Raw genomic sequence first — 15,842 nt, 5'->3', positions numbered from 1 at the left:
TTGTCGTAAGGTTTTAATGAAAGAATTGTTCACCTAAATTCGTGCTTGTTTTGACCGGCGGCAGCTTGCGTCTGACCATGTAGCGTGTGGGTTCCGAGTGCGTGTAAGCTCTTTGTGGCGTGAAGTCATGTTTTGTGTGTAAGCGACCGGGGTGGTATTATAATCCCGTTGTTTTGACATTGGAGCGATTTGCTGCGTAATATTGAGGCTGTTACGAGAAAAAAAAAATTGCGGCTAGAATCTAGTGACTGCGCCGTTGACGTACGTTTGATTCGCAATTTCTGTTATCGCTTTGTTAAATTCGCGCATGTTTGAATGGGCACTTGAAATGCACATTCGCGCCGTAACGGATGTGTGCCCTTTCTTCCGTGTATGCACAGAGGACCGTTAATTACAGCTTATGTTTGCATTACACGTGGTGCCGTACATTTGCAGTGTGCGCTCTTACTCCATCCTAGTAGTCAATGGCGCAGCGTATCCAGTCATTGCTATTTGAACCAAAACACGCTGGGCGACTATATTATTTTCAGCAGACCTATTTTTGTCCAGCAAAGCGCTTGTTAAACGGATTTAGTATAAGCGAGTTGAGCGTGGACGCGGCACTGAGCTGCAGATGCGCGAACACGAATTTGACCATCCTACGGTAGAACGGTCACTAACTCTCTTTTGCAATGCATTATTGCCTATATTGCGGACTGTTTGTGGCGCATCTCAAACTCGGTGGTGACATTTGTTTCCCTTTTCAAAAGGATTATTTCCCGGATCAATTTGAGCAACGGATATTGGAGAAGCTTGGCGTTAAAAAACTAAACCCAAATGCCACTTCCAGCATTTTTTTTCACAGGAAGCAACGTCAGCAGCACAAGCCACCTGCACGACGTCATTACGGACGTTTGTTCCAATAAAATATCTATTTGGTGGCACCAATTCATTTTTGTGATATACCTTATTATTTTCTCTTGATAATCATCGTTACATTGGTTCTCTTTCGAATTTCTTTCGGGTGTATTTCTGTGTTAGTGCAATGTACAAATATGCCAGAATATATCCCAGCACAAAACAATTCTGTCCAAGCGCCTCCAATAACAACGGCTGTAAACGACCGCGCCCGGTAAAAAAACATATTGCATGATTAATTAACTGTAGTAATTACATAATTTGTACCTAGAGGGACTCGATCTCCGGTTCGTATGAGAAATAAGAGGCCACAAGTCTCTAATTTCAGTTTACCCGATCGATTGATCGCAGTCTTCTCTTGCGCCTATTCCCAGAATTACAAGCCTGCGTTTTTCACTCGGTTCGCACATGAACGTACGACGGCAAGTGCAGTTTAGTGTATCCGGCTGCGAAGTCGGGGAAGCAGGGACTTTTCACGTCGCTGTACGTGCCCACACGTACAACAGCATGTGTATATTATTTTAATCAATTCACAGCAACCTATAACGACATGAAGGTGAAAGATTTCTATAAAAATGGCAAAGCACTCTTAATTGCGCGGAATTAAGGTAGGATGTAGGTCGTTAGTAAAATCGTGCGTAGAGTGAACGCCGCTAATGATTCACAACCATCGCAAGAAAGGCGAATGCAAGGACGCCAGCGCAGCGCTCGAGCGACGGCATTTGCGAATGAAGCGCTCTGTATACTGCCGCGAACCGTGCGCAAGCCCTCTGTGCAGTGATTGCACGACCACAGTCACGCGAATGCAAGAACGGAACTACCGTAACAGAGCAGTTTGAAATGTCCACGCTTGATCCTTTCGGATTCACGAGCTATCCTGAGATGTTACAGCATGCCGCACACGAAACAAAAACCACGCTGTGCGTATGCGCCAGTGGCATCCACCCCGCAAATATCCCCTTGTAGACAAAAATATAAAACAAAACACCCTCACTCAGGGCGTGTTGGTAGAATAGGGCTCTAGAAATCCTATAAATGCTACCAAAGAGCGATTGGGGCGCGAAGAGAATAGCAAACTGCACGAAAAACTGCAGCGAGAGGCCCGAAGCGTTGCGAGGGTGTATGCTCTGAAGCAGCCAACAAAAATGGCGGCACTGCCGCGGAGTTAAGGCCGAACCGCATGGAGCGTTTTTTCACGCGATTCGCGCGCGTCGGCGTTGCGCGTGCGTTTTTTCGACGCCCGCGTCGACGATTCCGCGCCCGCGGCAGCATCTGCCTTGGTTAAATTTTGACGCGCGTCGCGCGCGGCAGTGGAAGGAGCCTGGCGACTTGCGCCAATGGAGAGGCGCGCGCCTCATGGCGGCGGTTTCGAAGCGCGTGAGACAGCCGGCTGGCTCCGCCGGGGATGTTTAGGCTTACCACCCCAGCAGATATTGAATTGGCGCTTTCACTAGCGGCGCGGATGATGTTTTATAGTACCGTTTTCACCCACATTATAAGCTCCTGTACCGCACAAGCAACTTCGTTCGTGCCTTGAGCGGCATTTGAGAGAGCGCTTAAAAGCGGTCGCTCGAGCTCCCGACATCACTTCACTGCCGAAGCCGCCGCCATGTTGCCGACGCCGGCCGCGGCGGCGCAGCGTGCGGGTGGTTACGCGGTAGCGTCAGCGCGCCTGTGTCGTGCGCGGCGCGTTTTCGCGAGCAGAAAACGCTCCATGCGGTTCACGCATTAAAGGGACCGCGGCGCCGTGGGTGAGGCGAAAGAAAAAAGAGGAGGGCAGCGGAGAAGGAAAGAGCAGTTGGCGCTACCTTAGTAATTTTAGGGACCTTATGGGTGGCAAGACGCGCGCAGGGAGCAGCCGGCCGGTCTGCCTACAGGTCCGCCTACAGATGTGTTCGGCTTAGCACTGCGGCGGATATTCGATATGCCGCTCTCATAAGCAGTGCAGATGACAATTTTTAATGCAACCCGCCATCGCATCATTAACTCCTTTCTCATATAAGCTGCCATGGTTGGGACTTGGGTACAATTTCGTGAAGCGGTAACAAGCTGTCACTCGAACTACCTGCGCCGGCCTGCGCCACTTCGCGGCCGTGGCCGCCCCCTGCACAGTGACCGTGCGGCTCGCTCAGTGGGGTTTTCGTGTCTCCGGCGTGTTTTCGCGTCCAATGTGAATAAAAAGTAATAAAAACAAAGTACCTGGAATCACTGTAGAAGGTCGCGGCCTGCTGCTCGATGGGCCGACGAAATCACGGCGCCTCCGCCACCAATGATCGGTTCGTTCGTTATCGAGAGCAGAAGCTCCGCCCTCCGATTGGAGCGGCGAGCCGGCGAAAAACGCCGGCAGTGCGGAAGCGGCAACCACGACCTCGTGATGTATTTGGATGCTGTTTATTTACAAAATAACCACGGGATATCGATTGCACGTGGTCCTCTGCTGGCTGCTCGGTTGCGTTTCGGGCACTTTAAAATTTATTTTAAATATGTTCTAGGCTGTATTCGCCGCTGATATTTTGCAGAAAATGCATGTGTGTTCCCACCATTCTATCTCCGAAGTTATCTCGCCTTCAATATTTTGTGTCAGTACCCCTTTAGAAAAGTTTCCGCTATCTCTATATCCATCTTGCCCATGTGGAAGTTCCCCATCATTGTTTTTGGTAGCTACGCGCGCTTTTTTCCGGACATTGCGAGTAGCAGTGTGTCGACCAATCCACAATTTAAAGATGGCCTGCTTAAAAGCTGCAAGCGTGATTGATCCCTATGAAACACCAGATGAGGGTTTTCGAATATTGCCTTGCGTCAGATCGCAATTCGCCGTTATTCAGTAGCATGCGTTTACTCTGCCCCCGACTCCTTACATGGAAACCATTATTTTACAGCTTTCATGACCTTAAAATACAACACAAAATTTTTGATTATGTAGTGGCTGGACATAATGATCTTACAATACATTGATTGATTGCGGGGTTTGACGCAACGACGCTTCACAGGCGATGAGGCGCGCCGTAGTGGAGGGCTCCAGATTAATTTTGACCACGTGGGGATCTTTAACGTGCACCGAAATCTCGAACACACGGGCGTTTTTGTTTTTCGCCTCTATCAGAAAAGCGGCTGCCGCGGCTGGGAATACAAACCGCGTCCTCGTGCTCAGCAGCGGAAGGGCTAAGCCACTGAGCCACTGCGGCGAGTGATCTTACAATACAGTCATTGCCTGTGAGCGCATGAATGGTACTGAGTCACGGTTGGGATTATATCTGTCCGCTTAGAGCGGGCCTACCGAAATGAACTATTAAATGCCGAGCATTTCAGTAACTCACGATGTCACCCGCGTTGGCGTCCGTAGTCCGCACGCTCACTGCGCATGCGCGTCGAGTCGAGGCGAAAGCGAACACTCTCTCGCGAGGGGCATGGGATTGGATTCGAACACTCTCTCGCGAGGGCATTAGATTGGATTCGATTGGATTGGATTGGCTTGGCTTGGCTTGGCTTGGCTTGGATTTGGATTGGATTGGATTGGATTAAAGTGGATTGTGTTGGATTGTGTTGCGTCATAGCCGCGGCACGTTGCGTCATAGCCGCGGCAGACGCGCTGGGGCCGGCGCATGTGCAGTACTCTCTCTTCTGCGGTTTCCTGTCCTTCGGGCGCGCTGCGCATATAACCGGTGTGCCGTTCTCCGGCGAAGCAACATCCGCGCTTGGCTCAAACACCTAGGGTCCTCGCCGCTTTACAAGTACGCCAACGTCGTCGACTGGGACCGGCTTACGCAGTCCCTTCAACGTATATAAGCGGCGGAGCGCGCGTTCGGAATTCAGTCAAGGGCGTCTTTGCTTGGCTTTCGCTTGACGTGATGCTTTGCTTGCCTCGAGTAGATGCGACGCATTTACTCGAGTTCCCCCCGTGGGAAGATGCGGGCGGCTTTTTTTAAATTTTTATATCCTTCCTATCACATATATACCTACATATCGCGATCATGACGGAACTCATGAAATAAATTAGTGACAGTGTTGAATACTACAGCTGAGGGAAAGGTCTGAACTCGGTTCAGTTCTGAAAAATATCGCATGCTATTAATTTTTACTCCACATCATAATGGCGTAACTATACCGGTTTGGGAGGCTTCCCCAAGGCCACAGCCTAGAGGAGCGGTACAAACGGCACGCAGCGAGAGAGGCTACGACCAATGCCGCAGCACACATTCAGCGTCTCATCGACGGCACGGAAAGTGACGAGTCGAGGATCTTGCCTCTGCGGGTCCAATCCCCGATTTGGAGGGCGAGCTTGTCCGCACCCCAAACTCATGTCGAGGGTCTACAGAAGGGAGCACCAGAGAGAGGAGCGCACCACAGCCACGACGCGAGCGGACCTGCAAGAAGCTGCAATCTTCGTGGACGCCGCCGTCGATGAGACCACGAACCGCGTTACCGTTGCTTGTGCAGATGGGCCAGTGCGGGCGAGGAGGACGTTTCAGTTTGGCACCACGCCGAGCTCAGTGCGATGTCAACTGAAGGCGTTTCTGTCGAAGCGAACCGCATCGAAAAGCTCTACCAGGTGGAGGAGCACCGGGGCCGGACGTTTACCATATACACTGGCAATAGGGAGGAGGTGGCAAGACTTAAGGGCCCCCTGTCACCGGCTCCACAAGCCACCTCATCAAGACGATTGCGAAGAGACTTTGCTTAATGAAAAAAAAATTACCTTGTGGGTGGATTGGGTGCTGGGAAACGCGGGCGGTGTCGGAAACAAGGCCACCCACGCGTGGGAGAGAAGTGAAGCAATTATCAACTCTGATACATCGCACGCAGTTTACCTAGCACGGCAAGACTCTACCCTGTGGACGGTAGGGCCGCTGCCAAGCAAGAAAGCAGGGCGAAGCTCCGTGCCGCTACACCCATGACCCAGGCCCAGTGCCAGGAAAACTTCCCAGGGAGCCCCAAGTCCTGGTACATAAAATAAAAGCCGAGGCTACCCTCACGGATGACGCGCTCGCGAAGTGTCGTGAATACGTTCCCCGCCACTCAAGACCCCTGAGGGAACACCAAGAGAACTACACGGAGACCATCGTCGTGACGTGCTCATCGTGTCTTGCGCCAACGAGGCCCACAATGCACCACAAGCTGAGGGAGGGCTCAGGGCTCGCGGTGAAAAGTGCCCATGCATCTTCCGCCGAGAGAGAAGGAAAACACTTTATTAATATATGGCCCGGTTAGGCGATGCGGGTGTCCAGCAGCCGGAGCTGCTCTGTGACCTGGGTTAACTTGCTGTGTCTGGCAAGGCTTGTTGTGGGAATCACCTCATCTGGTTCGGCCGCACCCAAAAGAGACTCATGTTCCTGTGGACTTTCGCAAGAACCACGGGGATACACAAGAGGATGTATACGCCCTCACCTCCTTCGTCGCCTTCCCAACCCCTGACTAGACCGGGAATCGTTCTTTGTAAATTAAGAATAATTATTTTTACTCTTGTCGAAACTTTATTGCTTTTCTATCTTATAGCTTTGGACTTGCCACGCTGTTTTGTGTATTTTTGGTAGATTTACAATTTAACCGTTCTGCAAGCGACGAGTAAAACCAAAACATGTCGGCTTGTGGTTTACTGTGCGCCTTTCATTTCTCTTCCCATAGTTTTGTAGCAGCAGAACAGTGCAATTTCTCTGCAGCAGTCTTCCCAAAACCAGCTATCCCGCAAGCTTTGATTAACCTAGGGTCACTAATGTTGAAGCAAGGATAAAATGGTTGCCGAAAATAAAGCTGCATCTAGGCTTAGCTTGTAGGGTAGCTTGTAGCCCGCCAGGGGGCCAAGACGACCGCACGCACGTCAAATCAGCTCCGTACCAAAACAGCCATTCAATCAAAAATTCGTCCCCAAATCCTGCCGCCAACCTCTCCATCGAAAGAACTGGACGCCCGCTACTCGCCGTCAACTCCATCAGCTCGGTGAGCCCATTCTTTGAAATTTCAGGAACGTTTAACTTTCCCTGCCGCTGAGCTCCCGCAAGATGGCGACCGACAAAATTACCTGCGTCGCCTGCTCACGAAACCTCACAAGCAAGCAGAAGTCTCTCCGGTGTACGTAGTGCGGCAAACGCGCTCATTCGAAATGCATTGCTTGGCCCGACGAGGAGCTACAACTCCTGCGATCCGGTCAGATCGAATTCTCATGTTGTGCGTGTAATGAGCAACGCAAGCCCCCCGATAACATCGTCCCGACCGAAGGGGCTCCCTCGGTTGCCTCGCCCCGCGACGAGGAACCATTCGCTCCCCAGCCGGGCGACCTTGACGGCCACTTCGGGGGGCTACGCGAGCTTTTTCTCAACGCGCTTCAGGGGATTTCTCTCCTCACAGGCGAGGTCAACACTCTGCGTCAGGAGAGCGTCCGTCTGCAGAAGGAGGCCGCCAAGAACTCCAGTCTGCAGGCCGCGGCGATCTCTTCTCTCCAAGACGAGGTGCGTGCGCTGCGCTGCGCTCCGAGCTGGGGAGGAGAAAGCCACAATACCCCCCTCTCGCACCGGCTATGGGAGACAAAGCGACGGAAGCTGCTTTGACCAGGGCCCCCCTCTCCGTGGATACTCGCAAAAACCTCTGCGCGTCCGAGAATGCCTCGTGGCCTGTTTCCCTGCTGCCGGCCACAACAAACTGGGCCGGGTGACACGCGCCGACCTGTGCGTGAAGTGGCCGTCGGAGCGAATACCAGCTCAGCAATCACCAGTGTTCCCCGTCGACCCGCCAGGAAAGCCTTGTTTGTGTCGCGCCTGCACCCTGACACCTCTGAGCTACGCATCCTTCCACATCAGCACCAGTGCCGATTCTTTTGCTGCACTCAACGACGCTGCAGTTTGGCCTAGCGGATGCTTGTTCCGCCCTTTTGGAGGGTTTCTGAAAGAGGACCGTGTGCTTAGCTTTAACAACATCAATTCAGTATGAGCTTCACACTCTACTACCAGAATTTTCGAGGGCTCCGCACAAAATCTAAGCCCTTCTTTGATAACGTCGTCTTGAATAATTATGATGCCTACTGTATCACAGAGACTTGGGTATACCTCACCACATTGTGTCTACCGACTATTTTACAGACGAATACACCGTTTTCCGCAATGACCGAAATTATGCTGCGACAGGGCAAAAGTATGGCGGTGGAGTCCTCATCGCCTTGAAGAAACCTTTCCGTGCGGTCAGACGGTCCGATCTTGAGCTCTACAGCGAATGCCTATGGATCGAGGTGAAAGTTAAAGGTGCGAAAAATGTTCTTATTGGCGTGTACTATTTACATCCCGCTCTTGAAAATTCTTTGTTTGCTTCAGCCCTACAGGGTTTAACAGAGGTACTTAAACCTTAAAGCTATAACATTCTTCTGTTTGGCAACTTTAATTGCCCGGGCTCTTGGTGGGACCCCGCACAAAATACCAGCGGAGAGTCCAAAGCAGCTCATTTGTGTAACTTCTTTTCTTTCAATAACATCCAGCCTGCCGTCTTGCACCCAAACCCTGCTGGAAACGTACTAGACACTGCTTTCACAAACCTTAACTCTGTTGTTGTCGATCAGTTCCCCGAACCTATTGTGGCCGTTGACGCGTGGCACCCTTCTTTCGGAGCCTCAGCCCACATATGCATGGCGCACGACAACAGCGTTTCAACTCCCAGACACGACTTTGCTCGCGGAGATTACACATCTCTCAACCATTCGCTCGACAACGCAGAATGGACCTCTGGCGGCCGTTGTATGGCACCACCGTCGTTTCAGCGAACAGCGCCGCCCGTGGCGAACCGCTCGTCAGTGGAATGCCGGTGGCGGTCAGCGCAGCGTAGTTGTGCATAGCTTTCTTTCGTTTTTTTGCGGTGCGGCTTGCAAAGCGAACGTAACCCCACGTTCATTTTTCAGATCGGTAAATCTTCAGTGTGGATGTGATCTTTACGAGGCATGCCATGTGTGTTATTTACGCCTATACTCAGTATTTACAAATAGCAGACGACGCTCAATGCGCCAAGATGGAAGTCAAGGTGGAAGTGAAATTTCGTTGCTTCATGCAATTTTTTGATGCCTGCATGCAGTTTCACGAATCGAGGAGTATATTGCCGCTAAATGCTCCCACAAAGCCGGTGTGTGCAACGGATCTAGGAATGCTGCGGCGCTGGCCTTTGGCAGTTGATGACGAAACGGCGCCGACGTCGTGCACAAGCGAAAGACAAAGTTGGAGGGTGTCTTCGAAGATTTACCTCAAAACAGAAATTGTGACGGACGACGCTTCCGTATCTTTTTTACCTACGGCTGAAACGCGTTTAATTTCACAGAAATGCTCTTACTACAGTCATCGGGAATCATTGATAGAATAAATACCGCATGATAGTAGAATAGTATTGCTTGTCGTGGAGAAGCGTTGCTTTACAAGCAATGGTCGCTGGCTAGTTGGTAAATGGTTTTTCAAAAACCAATTCCTGCGTGGCTGAAGGGCACAAGACAGGAGGGTGCCCGAAACCTGTACTCAGCTTCACAACTGAATGCTGCGGTCGGTTTACAAGCTGCTACCTACGCTTGAAAAATCATGCACACCTCCGTCTAACCACAGAACAGGGAGGATTTTAGAGAAGCAAAGGTCTAGCTTTGCCTGTAGTGCCAGAAAAAGCGTAGTGGCGGCGTCGTGAACTACCCAGTACGCCCGCTTGATGGCGCTGTAAACACGGCTTTGTAAACATGGCGGATGCTTTTTGCACAGGCCGCTTGAGCTCCTTAATAACATGGCTGCCCTCGCATGGCGGCCGCCGGCTCGCTGCTCCACGGCCGGACTCGACTCTCCTCCTCCCGCGCGCGAAAGGGGCGTCGAGTCCGGCCGTGGCTGCTCCTGCTGGCTCCTGGCTGGCACGCTGGTCGCGTGTTTACTTGCGCCGCGCTAGTGAAGTGATGTTACGCCAGGTGACCAGATGGCCTCGACTGGCACAGACCACAGTGAGCAGCAAGTGAGAACAAATCGTTTATTGACATCCGCAAGTTTACAGAGGCCAGGACATCATTTCATTTCGATCGCTGGAATTGTACGTCGCTTTCGTGACAACATTTTTTTTTTGCCATAACAACTCGTTCACTTGCGCTAAGATTTCGAACGAAGGGCACAAATGAAGTATTGACGGCGACAACGGTTTTCTTTGCACCGTCTTTCTAGCGGAGTGCATAACACTCACCTTCTGTTGGAAGAATCGAATATTCTGGCCTCGACAGCTGCCTTCCGATGCGGAATTTCCCACATTTGTCATTCCACAAGCACTCAATTCCCGTGTTTTGACAGTCCTCTCAACAACTGATGGACGCAAAAGCACATAACAGCAATAACAGTCACGAAACCGGTGCTCCGCGCACATTGAAACGGTCGGCCGTTGCAGCGGTTTCAATTTGAATTGGCGGCTTTGTGGTTGCGAATTCAGAAACGAGGTGGTGCACCAGTCGGCTGTTCGTAAAAAGTTGCGTACATTTTTGCTCAACGGATGTTTGATGCGGAACTTGTTAATAGTATTTTTAAATAACACATTGTAAGCGAACTGTGTGGGCTCTTTGAGTCACGAAATGAATGTTTTGTATTCTATACCAAAAGTAACGTTTTGCCTGCGCCGTCTGGTGGGCTTGATGGTCGAAAACAGCGCTTTAGGTTGGTCACGTGGGGCGTCGATTTTTACGCCGCCTATAGGGAAGACAGGGAACGTCCAAGCTTGAGAGGCCTGGTCTAACGGCGATGATGGTTTATCGCAAAGCTCTATCGTATGGGTTTCCTTGGTTGCCTTCTGGATTTAAACTTTGACTAGTTAAGCGTCGAATTTGACCAGCACGCAGTTTGGTCTTTTGATCGCAGCGTCTTTGAATTTGACCATTTCCCATTCGATTTCGCACGAAGAAAGCTTTGTGTTCAACCACCATAATCATTAGACCGAGGGCTAGATGAGTTTGCTGTTTAATTTTGAACTTCCATGCCCCCTCTCCAAATCTAAACTTTTTGCAGCGTGTCGATAATGTGTCTGTGGTGGAGGACTCGGGCTCATTTGAGGCAACTAATCGCGCGTTTTTGGTGTCTTCACCAGGCATTACACGATTTTTATAGGTAGTCTCTAAAGAATACTTAAGCATTAAAAAACACCGACTGACGTTAGCACTGCCACATTTTTTAACTATCGGTGCCAGCCTTTATTCTACGCAGGTGGTAAAGCGGGAGGGGGAGGAGGGATGGTTTGTAGCTTGGGCTGTTGAGTTGGTGAATAACTTTGGCTCTTGATAAAATGACCACCACAAACGTGGGATTTCCACTTCGGCTTTCAGGCTCCCATGCTGTCACAGTGTCGCTCACCAAAACCGAAGGCACAAAGATCACGGTTACAGAGAAAGTGTAAACTACCGCAACATTTCTACGGCTACACGGTAATCCATCTTGTATGCAGGTACCTTTCTATTTAAAGCACACGTATAGAGGTATCCCAGCGCTAAGGCTGGCGTGGAAACCGTAGTAATTGAAACCAGTGAAGATAATTTAAAGTGGTAGAAAAGAATTCTAATATTGCTAATAGTTTTATTCCTAACCAGATCGCACGCAGCCAGGCGCAGAGCGCTGCAAAAAGCGCTCGTGTCAATGTAGCCCTTCCCCAACCTTACAAGCATCCAATAAGTTTGCGTAGCCGTGAGTGCATTTAAGAAGAAAATAATACTAATAATAGTAGTTTTATTCGTACTCAGAACGGGTGGAGCCAAGCGCAGATCGCTGCAAAAAGCGCTCATGCCATTGCAGCCGATACCCAACTTTAGACGCGTCCGACAAGTTTACGTAGTCATTACTGCATCTAAGAACCCAACACATCTGTTTAGACTTCGTTTCATCTCGCATGTCTGCTCACAATGCCACCAAAACATGCAAAGCACCGAAGCAAACACGACAAAAACAACGGGAGGCTGTGTAGTCCAATGCACCGGCTCATTCCACTGACGAGGGGAGCGCCGAGTGGTGGCGCCACCCGTCCAGCTGCCCGGTCCCTATACAACGCGCCCTGTGTGGACGTGGCCGTCCAGGGGCTAACCCAAACTGTTCATTGCTTCATCGACAAACATATCCCAAAGCGGCGAATTCGCTCCTCTAAATTTCCATTCTGGTTTAGCCATGAGATGCGAGGCGCGCTTCGAAGAAAACGTCAATTTCACCGCTTGTTTAAGGCCCACAATGACCCGTCTGCTCTCGCTAGCTTTAGAGAATGGCGCTCCTCAGTGAAAAAGCTCCTTGCCCGGGATAAAAAGATGTTTACGGACTACTCTGAATCATCTCTTACCCACTCCCCTCGGGAGTTTTGGCGGTACGTCAAATTCTGCACGCGTCATGCACGCGAAAGCATAACCCTTCAGGATGGTGACAAGATTGTGTCTGACCCTGAAGGCGCGTGTGAACTTTTCGCACGTCATTTTTCTTCGGCATACTCGACCTCTCACGACAGCGGCAGCGAAGTGGATTTCGATTCTCACGGTCCTGTATTGCCTATCCCCAACGTAACCGAAAACGATGTTGTGTCCGCATTCCGCAAACTCCCATCGAAAAAGTCGGCAGGTTGTGACAGCATCCCTTGCTTCATCGTGAAGGGCTGTTGCGCTGTTTTTGCCCCTTTGCTCTGTCACATCATACGTATGTCACTGGTTGAGCAACATTTTCCAACTGACTGGAAAATTGGTTCCATCTCCTCTTTGCACAAATCCAGAAGGGCCACAATCCCAACAAACTATAGGTCAATCTCTCTTCTGTCTTCATTTTCCAAAGTCTTCGAAAAGGTCTTGCATCGATACCTTTTATCAGCTATGCATCCACTAATTCATTCCAACCAACACGGCTTCATGCCCGGAAGGTCGGTAGATTCAAATCTTGCCTGTTTTCTAAACGACATCGGCCCTCCAGTACTGTCTCGCCAACAGGTAAATACAGTATATTTTGACTGTAGCAACCCAGGCAGCACGGAAAGTCCGTTTCTTGACCGGCCATCCTATGGCTGTTCTCCGGCATGTTCGGCAAGAGGCAACGAATTGGCTGCCGTTGATAATAAAATGGACGATACGAATCCGGCTGCCGTCACCTTCGAACGTTTTCGGCAGCCAATGCTCATATGTTGGTCGCCTTTCACTGGTTTGCCGTAACCACGGTTTCTGCCCGGGGCGGGTTGCTTATAAATTCTCTGGTAAGTCAGCCGCCGCCGAGGAACGGCGCTTGCTCCCGCAACATTGATCACAAGACGTGCGGCAAGCTTGCGGCTGCCGAGTACTCTTTTTTTCTTTGAAAGCCGCTCATCAAAAGATGAGCAGCACGTACACGTCTTCCAAGCGGCCAACCTCTTTTCGCCTGCCGGAGTATAAAAGATGAACGGCTATGATGCCGTAGCCGAGTACTCGTTTTTCCTATGGCAGTTAATGCTCAAAAGTCGACAAGAAAACGTCTGGCTCCCGATCGCATTAATCCAGTCGGAACCAAATCACGCTCCTGCTCTTCGAAAGGTGAACGGCTGATGTCTGTCACAGGTCTAGCACCACCCCTGCCCAATCACCGGAGTTCCGAAGGTCATGCGTGGGCTAGCGCTTAGCCACCGAACACAGTGGGCTGTATATACATGTACACTCATGGACGAATGAATGAAAACACGAAAATATTAAACCGAACGCTCTAGAGGAAAGAATATGGATAGTGAATGCAAAACAATGGCTCGCTAGTGGTATATTTGGAAAGACACATTTTCAATCTTTGTTACTGTTATCAGAGTCCTTCAATGTTTTAGACTCTGCTGTTATATAGCGGCGCGATTATTTCACTTGCATGGAAAGAAATCGCGCTATTTGTGTGTTCCGGTTCATAATTTCGTGTTCGCGTTTCATTTGTCCGTTATACGTTTTAGGCCATTCTTTAGACTTGAAACCAAAAATAAATGTCACTTTTTTGGACTAAAGAAGAAGTGCGCGTAAAACAACTCGTGCTTTGCGAGCCTGCATAGACACTGACCGCATTGGTACAGACGCTGACCTCATTGGTATTGCAATTTTTGATACAAGTTAAAAACGTAAGCTTTGTGACGAACCGCGACGCCGAGGAGATTAAGGATCAATGCTCCGGGCGCACAACGCATATTACCTAGAGTAAAAAAGACCGCCCTTTTGGCGGTCTCTTGGCATTCTTTTTTCCTTGGGACGTCAAAATCACTGTACGCAGAACGTTTGTCAGCAAGTTTCCTTGCTCGTACAAGCGACCTAATACTACTATGCGGAAATGTGTATTCTATATAATCTGTATTTTGGAGCATTCATCGCGATAGCAGTAATTACATGCAACTGGCCCATGTCGTGCCATCAAGCAACCCTTTTCATTCGCCGTCTGTGTTGATGGAAAGAAGCAAAAATCGTATGAAAGAAGCAAGAAAATCGGAAAGAAGCAAAAAACCAGCTCCAGGCTTTAGCACCTAAGTAGCAGTCAAGAAATGCACTAACATGGGCCCGAACAGTGGCGAAAGCTCGTGGCTTCCTGGACTGAGAAAAGGACAGCAGCTATGTGCAAACAAATGTGCCGCTCAGCGGACGCTAAACATGACAGCAGATCTATGTACCGATAAGACCTCCCACTAAAAAAATTGCCGAAATTCAGGTTAGAGATAACGTTTTTTTTTTTTTTTCACGCGTCAAGAAAACGAGGATTTCACCAGCCGAAGCCATGATAGCAGTCTAAATATGAAGGCAACGATTCATTAATTAGACCACGTGGGCATCCTAAATTTTAGTTCCCTCATTGTTTCTGTGGAAGGCGAAGTGGTCCCAATCTTATCTTTACAACCCCTCAGACGTGACCAGTAAGAACGGTGCATAATTTGAGCGTATTTTGTTATAGCCCTGAAAAAAAAAATAAACTGTTACGTAAATTTCTGAGATTGGTTGATTTATTATTATGTGGCTTAACTCGCTGACGCTACAGATACGCAAGCGACGAGGCGCGCTGTAGTGGAGGGCTCCGGATTAATTTCGGTCACCTGGGAATCTTCAATGTGCGCCGAAATCTCGAACACACGGGCGGTTTCGTTTTTGGCCTTCATCAGAAGTGTAGTTGTATGACAGCGTCAGCAATGCAGTTTCAATGTTTGAGAAGAGCTAGCTCTTTATGTTTGATTTCTAATACTTTTGATTGACAGCATATAACTTCGTTTATACAAAACTAGCTTTAACCAAAGGTAATTGTTTAGAGGAACTCGTTCGTTTGGGGGTCTATTACCTAATATGCGCAATTACGGGGTGAGTAAGCTGTCACGCACACACAAAAAGCCACAGCTAGCCGCCGCTGCAGCTACAACTGCCAACCGACCACTACAGAAATGACCCCGCCTGGGCTCCCCGAATGCTGCATGGGCCAGTTCCAGTTACTTCAGCATGACCTACGGAAACGTGAGGAAGCTTCAACATCGCTTTCGCCAACGACTACCTGCATGCATAAGACGAGACGAGTATCACCTCTCTGTCACTCTTGTAGTGTTCGTTAGGACATTGAACCTGCACTGTGTGCTGAAACTCAGCGTTAGCATAGGCTCACAGCGACAAGGGCTGCGAAGGCCTTGCCTTTCTCCGTGACCGGCTTTGAGGAAATTCTGTGAACGTTTGCACTGTGTGCGCGTTTGTGCGTCTTTCAGATTTGCGTTTCTAGAGTACTTATAGTGTCTGCGTGCGTTTTTCTGTGCTGGTGTATTCATTCCTTGTCGTCATTTTCATTCCGTATCATAAAGGTATTCCTCCCTCCCAGTTTTCCTCGCAGAAGTTACGAAGAAAACACCCGACAAAAAAAAAAGAAATGCTAGTGAATAGTCCTGTGCGAGTACAGTAAAGACTCACATAAACGCTGTACCTTTTACGAGAAGTTATAGATTTACCAACCAAGTGGTTGAAAAAGCGTAAGGCTAGCGACACCTGCGACAAAGAT

The sequence above is a fragment of the Haemaphysalis longicornis genome, unplaced genomic scaffold (genome assembly GCF_048455015.1).
Source record: "Haemaphysalis longicornis isolate Haplotype H1 unplaced genomic scaffold, Haemaphysalis longicornis Haplotype H1 scaffold_1, whole genome shotgun sequence".
NCBI classification, from domain to species: Eukaryota; Metazoa; Arthropoda; class Arachnida; order Ixodida; family Ixodidae; genus Haemaphysalis; species Haemaphysalis longicornis.
The sequence above is the reverse complement of the archived record's forward strand: the minus strand, read 5'-3'. Positions refer to the sequence as shown.